A 13700-nucleotide genomic window follows, 5' to 3' on the forward strand; every position below is an offset into this window, starting at 1 on the left:
GCTCTCAATTTCATTTTTTGTTACAGCTCTAATCTAGAGCCAGGCCCAGAATTTTATTTTATGTTATGTTATGTTATGTTATGTTATGTTATGTTATGTTATGTTATTTTTTTAAGTTTATTTTTCACAGAGAGAGAGAGAGACAGAGAGAGAGAGACAGAGAGAGAGAGAGAGAGAGAGAGAGAGCGAGCATGGGTGGGGGAGGGGCAGAGATAGGGAGACACAGAATCTGAAGTAGGCTCCAGGCTCTGAGCTGTCAGCACAGAGCCCGATGCGGGGCTCGAACTCACGCACCTCGAGCCGAAGTAGGACGCTCAGCCGACTGAGCCACCCAGGCGCCCCAAGGCTCAGAATTTTAGAATTTGAATTGGACCTATGTCCCCCCCCCCCCCCCCAGGTTGACTATTCTGCTCCGTGCTCAGCTCTCCAATAGAAGAGAGAGGAATGGGTGTGCCTGGCATGTTCTGGATGTATGGCTGGGTAGAGGTGAAGAGGTTCAGCAAGAGCCATTCCTCACCAACAGCTAACACCCACAAAGCACTATCTACCAGGCACTATCCTAAATGCTTTACATTTATTCCTATAGGGTATATAGACTGTTGTGTGCCTTGTACATATGTGGAAATGGCCACATAAATTAAGAAATATGGCTAAAACTGTCCCCTGCATAAAAGCTGAGATTCCAACTCAGGCAATCTGACTCTTGAGAATAAATTCTTTCCCCTGCAGACTGGGTAAATATGTGTATCTTGAAGGGATAATGGACCTCATGCTTAACCACACTTGTGCGCTTGAGCTGGTCTAGCAGAGCCAGGAATGGAACCCAAACCTAGCTCCTAGATCAGGCTCCAAACCAATAATTTGACAGACTTTTAGGCAGTGTTTTCACATTAAGCATAGGTTGTAGCAGTTATAATAAGCTAGGTTAAAAAAAATAATAAGCTAGGCTATGTTACAGTAACATCTCAAATATCTCCCTGGCACAACTAACATTTCTTATTCAAGCCACAGAGTTTAATGTGGGTTAAGCAGGGTTGGGGAGGGGGGATTTCTGCATGGCACTCAGGGATTCCCAAGGTTGAGGGAGGCTCCATCTCATCGTACACTTCCATGAGACAGGCATAGGAAGCTTGGTGAATTCTCTACAGGCTTACAAAACTTCCACCCATCACTAATTTTGATGGCCACATCAAGTCATTGCCATGACTAACTTCCAGGAGGCGAGGAAAATACAATGCTAACAAGTTCTTGGAAGGAGAGGGGGAGCAGAATGTTTGTCAAAAGACCTACCAACTTGTAATGTTATGGTCAGTTTATGTTTCTGGCATGGTTGTGGTTACAAATTTAACTTTTCAGCTTGATTCAGGTAAGAAAGAGAACCAGCCCTTTGAACCCTATGCAAAGAACTACATCAACATGAAAAGTGGAGCGTTCCACTGGCCACCATCCTAGGTGGTCTTGCAAACAAGGCCAACTGATGTATTACATTTAATATGGAACCAATGATACTATTTACAAATGCAACTTATTTATAGATGTGTTAGAATGAGTGAAATTTGGGGCACCTGGGTGGCTCAGTTGGTTGAGCATCTGACTTAGGCTCAGGTTGTGATCTCACCACTCATGAGTTCAAGCCCCGCATTGGGCTCACTGGTGTTAGTGTGGAGACTGTTTCAGCTCTTCTGTCCCCCCCTCTCTCTGTCCCTTTCCTGCTTGAGCTCTCTCTTAAAAATAAATAAATCTTAAAAAAAAAAAAAAAGAATGAGTGAAATTTAAGATCGGTATCACCTCAAGCCAACATGCCTTATTAAAAGCTTATTGTGCTGTTTCTGAACCATGTATAAGAATACTTGTCTGAGTCCCACTTTCTGGAGTTGCCATTCTCAAGTTCTGAGGAGTCATTAGCTTGCAGAATGTATTAATAATTTTCCATATTAAGATCTCCTCAGCAGCGGTACTGGCATAAGGATTGACATAGAGATTAATGGATCAGAACTGAGAGTCCAGAAATAAATCCTTATATTTATATTTAATTGATATTTGACAAAGGTGCTAAGGCAATTCATCGGGGGGAAAGGATAGTCTGTTCAACAAATGTGTTGGGACAACTGATTATCCACACACAAAAAGGTGAACTTATGGTATGACCTTCAAGTCATACCATATACAGAAAATTAACTCAAAAAGATCATAGACTTAAATGTGACAGCCAAGGGGCACCTGGGTGGCTTAGTGGGTAAGTGTACAACTTCAGCTCAGGTCATGATCTTGTCCTTCATGAGTCAGAGCTCCATGTTGGGCTCTGGGCTGACAGTTCAGAGCCAGGAGCCTGCTTTAGATTCTGTCTCCCTCTCTGTCTGCCCCTCCCTCACTTGCACTCTCTCTCTGTCTCTCAAAAATAAATAAATGTTAAAAAAGAAGTCTTTTTAAGTGTGACAGCTAAAACAAAATTTCTAGAAGAAAACAAGAGAAGAGTTAACAGACGTTGCGTTAGGCAAAGATTTCTTAGATTAAAACTTCTAGGGGTGCCTGGGTGGCTCAGTCGGTTGAGTGTCCGACTTCAGCTCAGGTCATGATCTCACACTCCGTGAGTTTGAACCCCGCGTTGGGCTCTGTGCTGACAGCTCGGAGCCTGGACCCTGCTTCAGATTCTGTGTCTCCCTCTCTCTCTGCCCCTCCCCTGCTCATGCTCTGTCTCTCTCTGTCTCAAAAATAAAACATTGAAAAAAAAAAAAAAAAAAAACTTCTACTGGGCCGCCTGGCTGGCTCAGTCAGTGGAGCATGCAACTCTTGATCTCAGGGTCATCAGTTCTGGCCCTATGTTGGGTGTAGAGACTATTTAAAGAAAAAAAATCTCAAAAAAAAAAAAAAAAAGCTTCTACCTATTCTAAGATGGACAGTGTATTTTTTCTTTCTTTCTTTCTTTCTTTCTTTCTTTCTTTCTCTTTCTTAAAAATAAATAAACATTAACAATTTTTTCAAGAAAATTAAAAGACAAGTTACAGACTGGAGGAAATATCTGGAAAACACATATCTGATAAAGGATTTGTATCCATAATATATAAATAATGCTTACCACTCAATAGTTAGAAAACAAACAACTCAATCAAATAATGGGCAATAGAATGAACAGACATTTCATCACAGAAGTTACACAAATGGCTAATAAGAATGTGAAAAGATGCTTGATACCATTCATTAGTCATTAGAAAAATGTAAATTAAAACCACAATAAGATACCATTTCATACCCACTAGAATGTTTATAGTAAAAAAGGCAATAACAAATGTTGGCAAGGATGTGGAGAAATTGGAACTCTGATACATTGTTGAAAGAGAGGTAAAATGGTGCTGTCTTTTGGAGAACTGTGTGGCAGTTTCAAAAACAGTTACATGTAAGACTGCCTTACAACTCAGCAATTCCACTTCTAAGCATCTACCCAAGAGAAATGAAAATATACATCCACATAAACACTTGTATGTGAATGTTCATAGAAGCATTATTCAGAGGAGTGCCTGGGTGGCTCAGTCAGTCGAGCGTCCGACTCTTGATCTGGGCAGGGTCATGATCTCACAGTTCATGTGTTTGGGCCCCGCATTACGCTCTGTGCTGATAGTGTGGAGCCTGCTTGGGATTCTCTGTGTCCCTTTCTCTCTGCCCCTCCCTTGCTCATGCTCTATCTCTCTCAAAATAAATAAATAAGCATTAAAAAAAAGAAGCATTATTCAGAATAGGTCAAGACTTAAAATAACCTAAATGTCTATCAACCAGACAATGTATAGACAAAATGTATTTTACCCATACAATGGAATATTATTCAGCAATAAAAAGTAACAAACTACTGACACATGCTAATGTCATGGATGAACCTTAAAAACACTATGTTAAGTGAAACTCCATTTGTATGAAAATTCCAGAAAAGGCAAATTTATAGAGACAAAGTAGATTAGTGGTTGCCTAGGGCTGGGATTTGGGAACCAAGATTAATTATAAATGGACATGAGGGGGCATGAAAATTTTCTAAAACTCATTTATGGTGAGGTTGTACCACTTGGCAAAATATTTGTAAACTTTAAATAAGTAAATTTTATGATCTGTAAAAGAGTGAATGATTACCTATATGATACTCTCCCCTGCAATGGTAGCATATAGAGGATCTTAAATGATTCTAAATTTCTGTGGGGTGTGTTCATGAGGTGACAGATTCTGAGGAACTCAGAATCTGGCTCCACAAAAATCTATCATCTGAGCCAAACTCGATCCCATCATAAACTTTGAGAGATGAGGTGCTTCGGTGGCTCAGTTGGTTGTGTGTCTGATTCTTGATTTGGGCTCAGGTCATGACCACAGGGTTGTGGGATGGAGCCCCACATTAGATTCTCTCTCTCTCCCTCTGCCCCTCTCCCCCATTCATGTGCTCTTTATTTTTATTTAAAAATTTTTAATGTTTATTTATTTTTGAGAGAGAGAGAGAGAGAGAGAGAGAACGAGCAGGTGAGGGGCAGAGAGAGAGGGAGACACAGAATATGAAGCAGGCTCTAGGCTCTGAGCTGTCAGCACAGAGCCCAGTGCAGGGCTGGAATTCATGAGCTGTGAGATCATGACCTGAGCCGAAGTCAGACGCTTAACCGACTGAGCCACCCAGAAGCCCCACCTGCTCTTTAAAATCAAAAACAACAAAACTTTGAGAGACTGGTTGGGAAAATGCAGCAATCAAGGAGGGACTCTGTGCTTGGTGTGGTATGGACAGTACCAGTAGAGATATTTAGGAGTGTGGCCCATTGACCAAGGGTTTTTTTTAGAGAAAGGGTTTATTCCAGTTGGCACAAGTATGGTCTATTAAATTGAGGGTTAGAAACCAGAGCCAGGAGAGAAAAAGGGCTACATCATATGACTAATGAAAAAAAGATCATGAAGCACATTACCAAAAATACCAACACAACAGCCACAACCATATTGCCTTCTCAATTTCACTAATTCCTTTAAAAATATTCCTGCTTCTTGTCTGTGGGTTAGCTTCTCCCTCCATAGAAGTCTTCTGTTTTAGGACTGAAATTTTTCTGGAAACCTCAAGCCTCACAGCTACAATGTGTTGCACTGTCCAAGGGTCAGCTATGGTGGTGATGTCAGACCCATGAGTCTGTTCTCCTGTCAAGTATGGCAGAATCTTTGGGAAAACAAAAGGAGAGAATAGAACCTCCTTGTTGGCAGGACCGAATGATCTAGAGACCTACTGATGTCCAATATCAGAGTGAAAGAGAGAAGCTTCATCGAGGAGAAAGACAACAGAGCATGAAGCTACTGGTGACTGCTGCATTTCATGAAGTCTCAGTTGATGGCTACTCTGAAGAGGAAATATTATTAGGATCTGGGGAAGGAGAGTTACCTTTGCAACCAACTTATTTTTGATGATTCTATTTGTCCTTCCTTACTTGCCTTGAGCTCTGGGTGATATGGACAGGGGATATATTTAGAAATCTTGAGGGCCTTACAGTCTATTGTGTAAGATGTACACCAAACTTACTATCGATAATAAAAAGTTATTTTAAACGAAGGCATAAAATGATCTTGGAAATAAATTTGTTGATAGGCATCATGCAAGCCCTTGCATGTGAACATGAGTATGTTTTTACCAATTTGGGAAAGTTCGCAGTCACTGACCATTCACAGCCACAAACTTCACCCTGTAGAAAAGTCTTCTGGAAAGGATGAGCTCCTCTCTTGGCTTTGACATCTTTCTCTACATTATGGACATGATGAACAAGGCAGATTTTGTTTGTTTGTTTGTTTTGAGAGGGAGAGAGCGAGTGAGCATGTGAGCAGAGAGGGGCAGAGAGAAAGAGGGAGAGAGAAAATCCCAAGCAGGCTCCACGCTGTCAGCACAGAGCCCCAAGTGGGGGCTCAGTCGTACAAACCGTGAGATCATGACCGGAGTGGAAACTAAGAGGTGGTGCTCAACTGACTGAGTCACCCAGGTGCCCCAAGGCAGCTCTTTAGAATACTGATAGCTAATTTTAAAAACATGGAGCATACCGACCATACCGAATTATTTTTAGCATCCCTCCTTGTAGCCTTTCCTTCTGAGTGCCAGGCAGTGAGAAAGCAAATTTTTTGTGTATTCTAACAGCTTCCAGGGAAGCATCAAGATGATTTTGGTGTAAAAGATGCCTTGATAACTTTGTTATTCTGAATTTAGGGGCTGATCGTGCATAAGGGAAACAGAAAAAAAAAAAGTGTTGTCAGGAAATAACCTCAGCCTCAGTCGTGTTATTAATAGGAACATTATATTTTACAATTTTATATTTTAGAACATTAAAAATGTTAACTTCTCCAGAAGTGAGGAACCCTAATGTTTTCTGTTCTCTCTTGACCCAAGGGGATGGATAATGTGAGTCGTGAAAACTTAACATGCTTTCTAAGAAGTGAAAGTTCACTTTCACATTATGCAAGGACTTAAGCTGTGCTATAAGGAGAAAACACACCAAAATAACTTTTATTTCTTCATGTTAAGTATAGACTGTATACTCAAAGACCATTTCACTTTTTCTTTTTTTTAAGTAGGCTCCACTCCCAGTGTGGAGCCCAACATGGGGCTTGAACTTACTATCCAGAGATCAAAACCTGAGCTGAGATCAAGAGTCAGACACTTAACCCGACTGAGCCACACAGGTGCCCCTCAAAGACCATTTTTCTTATGAGTGACCATAGCATCTAAACATTGATACTTCTTAAAGTACAAGTAGTCTGAAGAAGCACTTCTGGAATGGCGGAGTAAAGACATCTGAAAATCTGCTTCTCCATAAAAGCAATAATACTGGTAAAAATTGTCAAAATCAAGTTTTTAGGAGTCTGGAAACCAAGGCTTTCAAAAATCGAAGGAGAATTTGTTTAAGAAAAATGGTCGAATGTCAGTAGGAACAGTGAATTTTGACCGGCTTCTTCCCCATCCTCCTCTCCCCAACTCCACAGGAGCTCCACAAATCCGCAGTCTCTCAACTACACTAGCTTTGAAAAACAGTGGCCTAGCAGCCACTAGAGGGGGCAGCATGGGTGTGGAACTCCCCAAACAGCCCCATCCCTAGAGAACTGTCACCGTTTGATCTATCTGTAAGCTCCCTTGAAGAGTCCCATTCATAGCACTAGTCTTTATTTGACCTGATTCAGAACTCTCACAGCAAGAAACTCTATTTTGTTTGTCTAAACAATTAGCAGCAAATTGTTTGACGTCCCAGCTGCCGGAGGCAGAAACACCAGCTGAAGCAAACAAGAGGCTGGCTAAAAAACTTAAGAGGAATATTGGGGAATGAAATGTCGATGGAGGGCTATGAAATCTCTGATTACCTCGGGATCTAGAAATCTGCAAATGTTTACAGAACTGTGAGCACATCCAGGAAATACCTGAGGAAGTTCCAATCTCTCCATCAACTCTGGTGAGCTTGAGGTCCTGCTCATGCAGGAAGTGAGGAATAAGGCAGAGTAAACTGCCAGAGTGTTGAAGGCTTGCCTGAACCCTTGGTAAAAAGTAGGAAACTTACTGCTTCAAGGAATTTAATGAAATTTCTGTTCAATCATTAACTGACCACTAAGCAAACCAGGCAGAAACTTCAGCGACCGCATATGACAAAGAAAATAAGACTCTACAGAATTAGCCCATGAAAGTTGATAAACAAATAAGCAGCAACAACTCAAGCCATAGTTGGGGAGATCTGATTTCCAGAGTTGCCATCTTACATTAATTAAAACACCCAATTTTTGAGGACTTAGTTGGCTCAGTTGGTGGAGTGTGCAATTCTTGATCTTGGGGTTGTGAGTTCAAGCCCCACATGGAATGTAGAGATTAAAAATAAAATCTTTTTTAAAAATTACCCAATTTTCAACAAAAAATATGAGACATGCAAAGAAACAGGAAAGTGTGAGTCATACACAGGGGGGAAAAAAGCACTCAGAATAAACGGTCCCTGAGGAAGCCCAGACACTGGACTTATTAGACAAAGACTTTAAACCAGCTATTATAAGCAAGAAGTAGGGTGGCTGGCTGGCTCAGTAGGCAAAGCGTGACACTCTTAACCTCAGGATCATGAGTTCAAGCCTCGTGTTGATCGTAGAGCCTACTTTTTTTTTTTTTTAAAAAAGAGGAAACTATGTCTAAAGAATTCAAGGAAATATGAAAATGATGTCTCACTAAATAGAGAACGTCAATAAAGAAATAAAAATCACTGGGATGCCTGGCTGGCACCAGTCAGTAAAACATGTGACTCTTGATCTCAGGATCATGTGTTCAAGCCCCACATTCGTCATGGAGCCTACCTAAAAAATAAAAAGACATAAAAAAAAAGAAATAAAAATTATTTAAAAACTGAAATAGAAATTAGGGTAGAACAGTACAATAACTGAAATGAAATATTTACTAGAAACTGCTCAACTTGATAAGGAATATCTACCAAAAAACCTAGAGCTAACATACTTTTTTTTTGAGAGAGAGCGCGAGCACAAGCGGGGGAGATAGGCAAGGGGGAGAGAGAGAGAGAGAGAGAGAGAGGGAGAGAGAGAATCTTAAACAGGCTCCGCGCTCAGCACAGAGCCCAATACGGGGTTTGATCCCACGATGCTAGGAACCCTTGGTTCCCCAACTCAACCCAATCAAGGGTTGGAGGTAGAGCTAACATACTCAATGGTGAGAAACTTGAAGCTTTCCTATTAAGATCAGGTACAAGGTAAGGAGGTCCCTTTCACTTCTCAGCATTGTACTGAAAGTTCTAGCTAATGCATCCGGATGATCAGGATGAGAAAAGGAAATAAAAGGTACAGATTGGGAAGGAAGAAATAAAGTGTCCTTGTTCACAGATGACATATTCATCTATAAAGAAAATCTGGGGCACTTGGGTGGCTCAGCTGGTTAAACATCTGACTTCTGCTCGGGCCATGATCTCGCGGTTTGTGAGTTGAAGCCCCACATCAGGCTCTGTGCTGACAGCTCAGAGCCTGCTTTGGATTCTGTGTGTGTCTCTCTCTGTTCCTTCCCCACTCACCCTCTGTCTCGCTCTGTCTCTCAAAAATAAATAGACATTTAAAAAAATTAAAAGAAAAAAGAAAATCTGAAGAAATGACAAAAAAATTTCTGGCACTAATAAGTGATTATAGCAAGATTGAAGGATATAAAGTTAATATGTGGAGGTCAACTGCCTTCCCACATACTAGCAATGAACAAGTGGAATTTGAAATTAAAAAATATGTATCATTCATAATAGCATCTGGAAAAAAATGAAATACATAGGTATAAATCTAACAAACTATGTATAAAATCTATGTGAGGAAACTATGAAATTGATGAACGAAATCAAGGAATTAAATAAAGGAGACATATTTCATGTAAGGAAGACTCAATATCGTCAAGATGTCAGTTGTTCCCAACTTGATCTATAGATCCAATGTCATCCCAATCAAAATCCCAGCAAGTTACTTGGTAGATATTGACAAACTGAGCCTACAGATTATGTGGAGATGCAAAAGACCCAGAACAGCCAGCACAATATTGAGAAGAACGAAGTTGGATAAATGACAATACCTGACTTCAAAACTTACTGCAAAGCTACAGTAATCGAGACAATGTGGGCGGCACCTGGGTGGCTCAGTCGTTAAGCGGCAAGCATCCCACTTCAGTTCAGGTCGTGATCTCGGGGCTCATGAGTTGAGCCCCGCATCGGGCTCTCTGCTATCATTGAGGAGGATGCTTTGGATCCACTGTCTCCCTCTCTCTCTGACCCTCCCTCACTAGCTTTCTCTCTCTCTCTCAGAAAATAAACACGCACAAAAAAGACAATGTGGTATTGGCAAAAGAATAAACAAACGGATTAATGACACAGAGAGTCCACAGATACACTCACATAAGTATAATCAACTGCTCTTTGACAAAGGGACAGTGGCAATAAAATGGAGCAAAGAGAATCTTTTCAACAAATGTTGCCAGGACAACTGGACATCACATACAAAATGATAAATCTGGATACACATCACACTTTTTGTGAAGGCACAGGAAGTAATTGAAAATGGATCACAGACTTGAATAGATCACAGATGCAAAACTATAAAACTCCTAGGAGATGATGTATAAGAAAATCTAGGTGACCTGGGTTTTGTGATGACTTTTTTTTAATGTTTACTTTATTTTATTTTTTGAGAGAGAGTCAGAGCACAAGCAGGGGAGGGGCAGAGAGAGGGGAGACACAGAATCCGAAGCCGGCTCCAGGCTCTGAGCTGTCAGCACAGAGCCTGACGCGGGGCTCGAACTCATGACCCTGAGATCAAGACCAGAGCTGAGATCAAGAGGTGGATGCTTAACCAGCTGAGCCACCCAGGTGCCCCTGGTGATGACCTGTAAGATACAAAATCAGGAGAGTCTGGGTAGCTCCATCAGTTGAGCATAGGACTTCGGCTCAGGTCATGACCTCATAGTTTGTGAGCTCCAGCCGAGGGGGAGCTCATTGCTGTCAGCACAGAGTTCACTTTGGATCCTCTGTCCCTCTCTCTTTGCCCCTCCCCCGTTCACTCTTTCTCTCTCTCAAAAATAAATAAACATTAAAAAAAAAAAAGATACACAACCAAAGGCATGATCCATGAAAGAAAGAACTGACAAGCTAGCCTTAATTAAAATCTAAATTTTCTGGGATGCCGGGGTGTCTCAGTCCCTTATGCCTCCAACTTCAGTTCAGGTCATGATCTTGTGGTTCGAGCCCTGCATCAGGCTCTGTGCTGACAGCTGACAGTCTGCTTCAGATTCTGCATCTCTCTCTCTTTCTGCCCCTCCCCTGCTTGCTCACGTGTGTGTGTGCATACTCTCTCACTTTCTCTCTCAAAAATAAATAAGCATCAAAATTTTTAAAATTTTCTGATACGTAAAAGATACTAAGAGAATGAGAAGACAAGCCACAGACTGGGACAAAATATTTGCAAAACACATACCAAATAAAGGACTGTTTTCTAAAATAGAAAGAACTCTTAAAGCTCAACAATAAGAAAATAAACAACCTGATTAAAAATAGCCGAATACCTTAATTAGCCGACACCTCAGCAAAGAAGATACACAGATGGCAAATAAACATATGCAAAGATGCTCCACATATATATCTTCAGGGAAATGCAAATTAAAACAATAGTGAGGGGCGCCTGGGTGGCTCAATTGGTTAAGCCTCTGACTTCGGCTCAGGTCATGATCTCGCCCCTCGTGAGTTCGAGCCCTGCATCGGGCTCTGTGCTGACAGTTCAGAGCCTGGAGCCTGGAGCCTGCTTCGGATTCTGTGTCTCCCTCTCTCTGTCCTTCCTCTACTCTCTCTCTGTCTCTCTCAAAAATAACTCAACATTAAAAAAAAATTAAAGCAAGAACAACAGTGAAATACCACTATACACCTAACAGAAAAAATAATCTGAAACACTGACAACACCAAATGCTGGTGAGGATGTGGAGCAATAGGAACTCTCATTCGTTGCTGGTGAAAATACAAAATGATACAGCCACTTTGAAAGATTGTTTGGTGGTTTCCTAACAAAATTAAACATATTCTTACCATATAATCCAGCATTTCCCCAAAGGACTTGAAAACTTATGTCCACATAGAAATCTGTACATAGATGTTTCTAGCAGCTTTATTCATAATTGCCAAATGTTGAAGCAACCAAGATGTCCTTCAGTAGGTGAGCGGATAAATGAACTGTGGTACATCCAGACAATGGAATATTATTCAGCACTAAAAAGAAATGAATAATCAAGCCATGAAAAGACATGGAGGAACCTTGAATGCATATTACTAAGTGAAAGAAGCCAACATGAAAAGGCTACAGACTATATAATTCCAACTATATGACATTCTGGAAAAGGTGCAAACTAGGAGACATTATAAAGATCAGCGGTTGTTGGGGGCTGGGGAGAAGGAGGGATAAATAGGCAGAGCAGAGAGGTTTTTTTTTTTTAAGACTTTATTTTTTTGAGTAGTCTGTACATCTGACGTGGGGCTCAAATTTACAATCCCAAAAGTCACATGCTCTACTGACTGAGTCAGCCAGGTGCCCCAGAGAAGAGGGTATTTTTAGGGCAATGAAAATAATCTGTATAATAATGACACGTGCTATGATATATTTGTCCAAACCCAAAGAATGTACAACACCAAAAGGGTACTGTAATCTAAACTATGCACTTCAGGTAATTAAGATGCGTTAATGTAGGTTTATCAGTTGTAACGAACGTACTACTCTGGTTGGGGATGTTATAATGGAGGAAGATATGCATGTCTGGAGGCAGGGGGTATATGGGAAATCCCTATACCTTCTCCTTGATTTTGTTGTGAACCTTAAGCTCCTTTTTTAAGGAAAAGTAAAGTCTGAATTTAAAACAGTTTCTTACTGTAGGTACTCAGCAGTAGATTTGAAGGGGTAGAAGAAAGAATCTACAGACTTGGAAATAGAAATTGTCCATTTTTTTTAAGTTTACTTATTTATTTTGAGACACAGAGACAGAGAGAGCGTGCATGAGCACATGAGTGGGGGAAGGACAGAGAGAGAGGGAGGGAGAGAATCCTAAGCAGGTTCCATATTGTCAGCGCAGAGCCTGATGTGGGGCTTGAACCCACGAACAGTGAGATCATGACCTGAACCAAAATCAAGAGTCAGACACTTAATGGACTGAGGTAACCAGGCGCCCCAGAAATTGCCCATTCTTAAAAACAAACAGGATGAAGAAAAATGAACAGAACACAGGGACATGTGGGAATACCATCAAGCATACCAGAATATGCACAATGGGAGTCCTAGAAGGAGTAGAAAGAGAATAAGAGCATAAATAATTGGAGAAATCGAGACCAAAACCACTCAGATTTTAAATAAAAAAATTAATCTACACGTCTAAGTTCAGTGACCTCCAAGTAAGAGAAACTCAAAGAAATTCACACTTGAACACATCAGAGTCAAACTATTGGACTATAAAGAGAGAATCTTGAAAGCAACAATAGAATGACTCATCATTTATAAAGGATCCTCAATAAGATCAACTGTTAATGTCTCATTTAGAAACTATGAAGTCCAGGAGGCAATGGGATGAAATATTCAAAGTAATGAAAGAAAAAGACTGTCAGCCCAGAATTTTATAACCAAAAAAATTCTTCTTCAAAGGAGAAATGAAGACATACACAAATAAACCAAAGTTGAGAGAATTTGTCACTAGCAGACTTTCCCTACAAGAAATACTAATGATTTCCCTTTAGGCTGAAATGAAAGAACACCAGACAGTGAGTTGAATCCACATGAAGAAATAAAGAGCACCAGTAAAAGTTACTGCATAAAGAAATAGAAAATACGGTATAAATGTTTTTATGTTGTAACTCTTTTCTTATCCTGTCTAAATGGGAAAAGATAGCTTCACGAAGCAATAACTATAAAATGGTATTTTTTTTTTTATTGAGAGAGAGAGCGCGAGAGCGCACAAGTAGGGGAGAGGCAGAGAAAGAGGGGGACAGAGGATCTGAAGTGGGCTCTGCGCTGACAGCCAGATGCGGGACTCAAACTCACAAACCATGAGATCATGACTTGAGCTGAAGTCTGATGCTCAACCAACTGAGTCATCCAGGTGCCCCTAAAATGGTACTGATATGCTCATAGTGTATAAAAATGTAATTTATATAATAATACAGCAAAGCAGTATGAGAAGGAATGAA

This window comes from Panthera uncia, chromosome D1 (assembly GCF_023721935.1).
Source record: "Panthera uncia isolate 11264 chromosome D1, Puncia_PCG_1.0, whole genome shotgun sequence".
In the NCBI taxonomy this organism is placed as follows: Eukaryota; Metazoa; Chordata; class Mammalia; order Carnivora; family Felidae; genus Panthera; species Panthera uncia.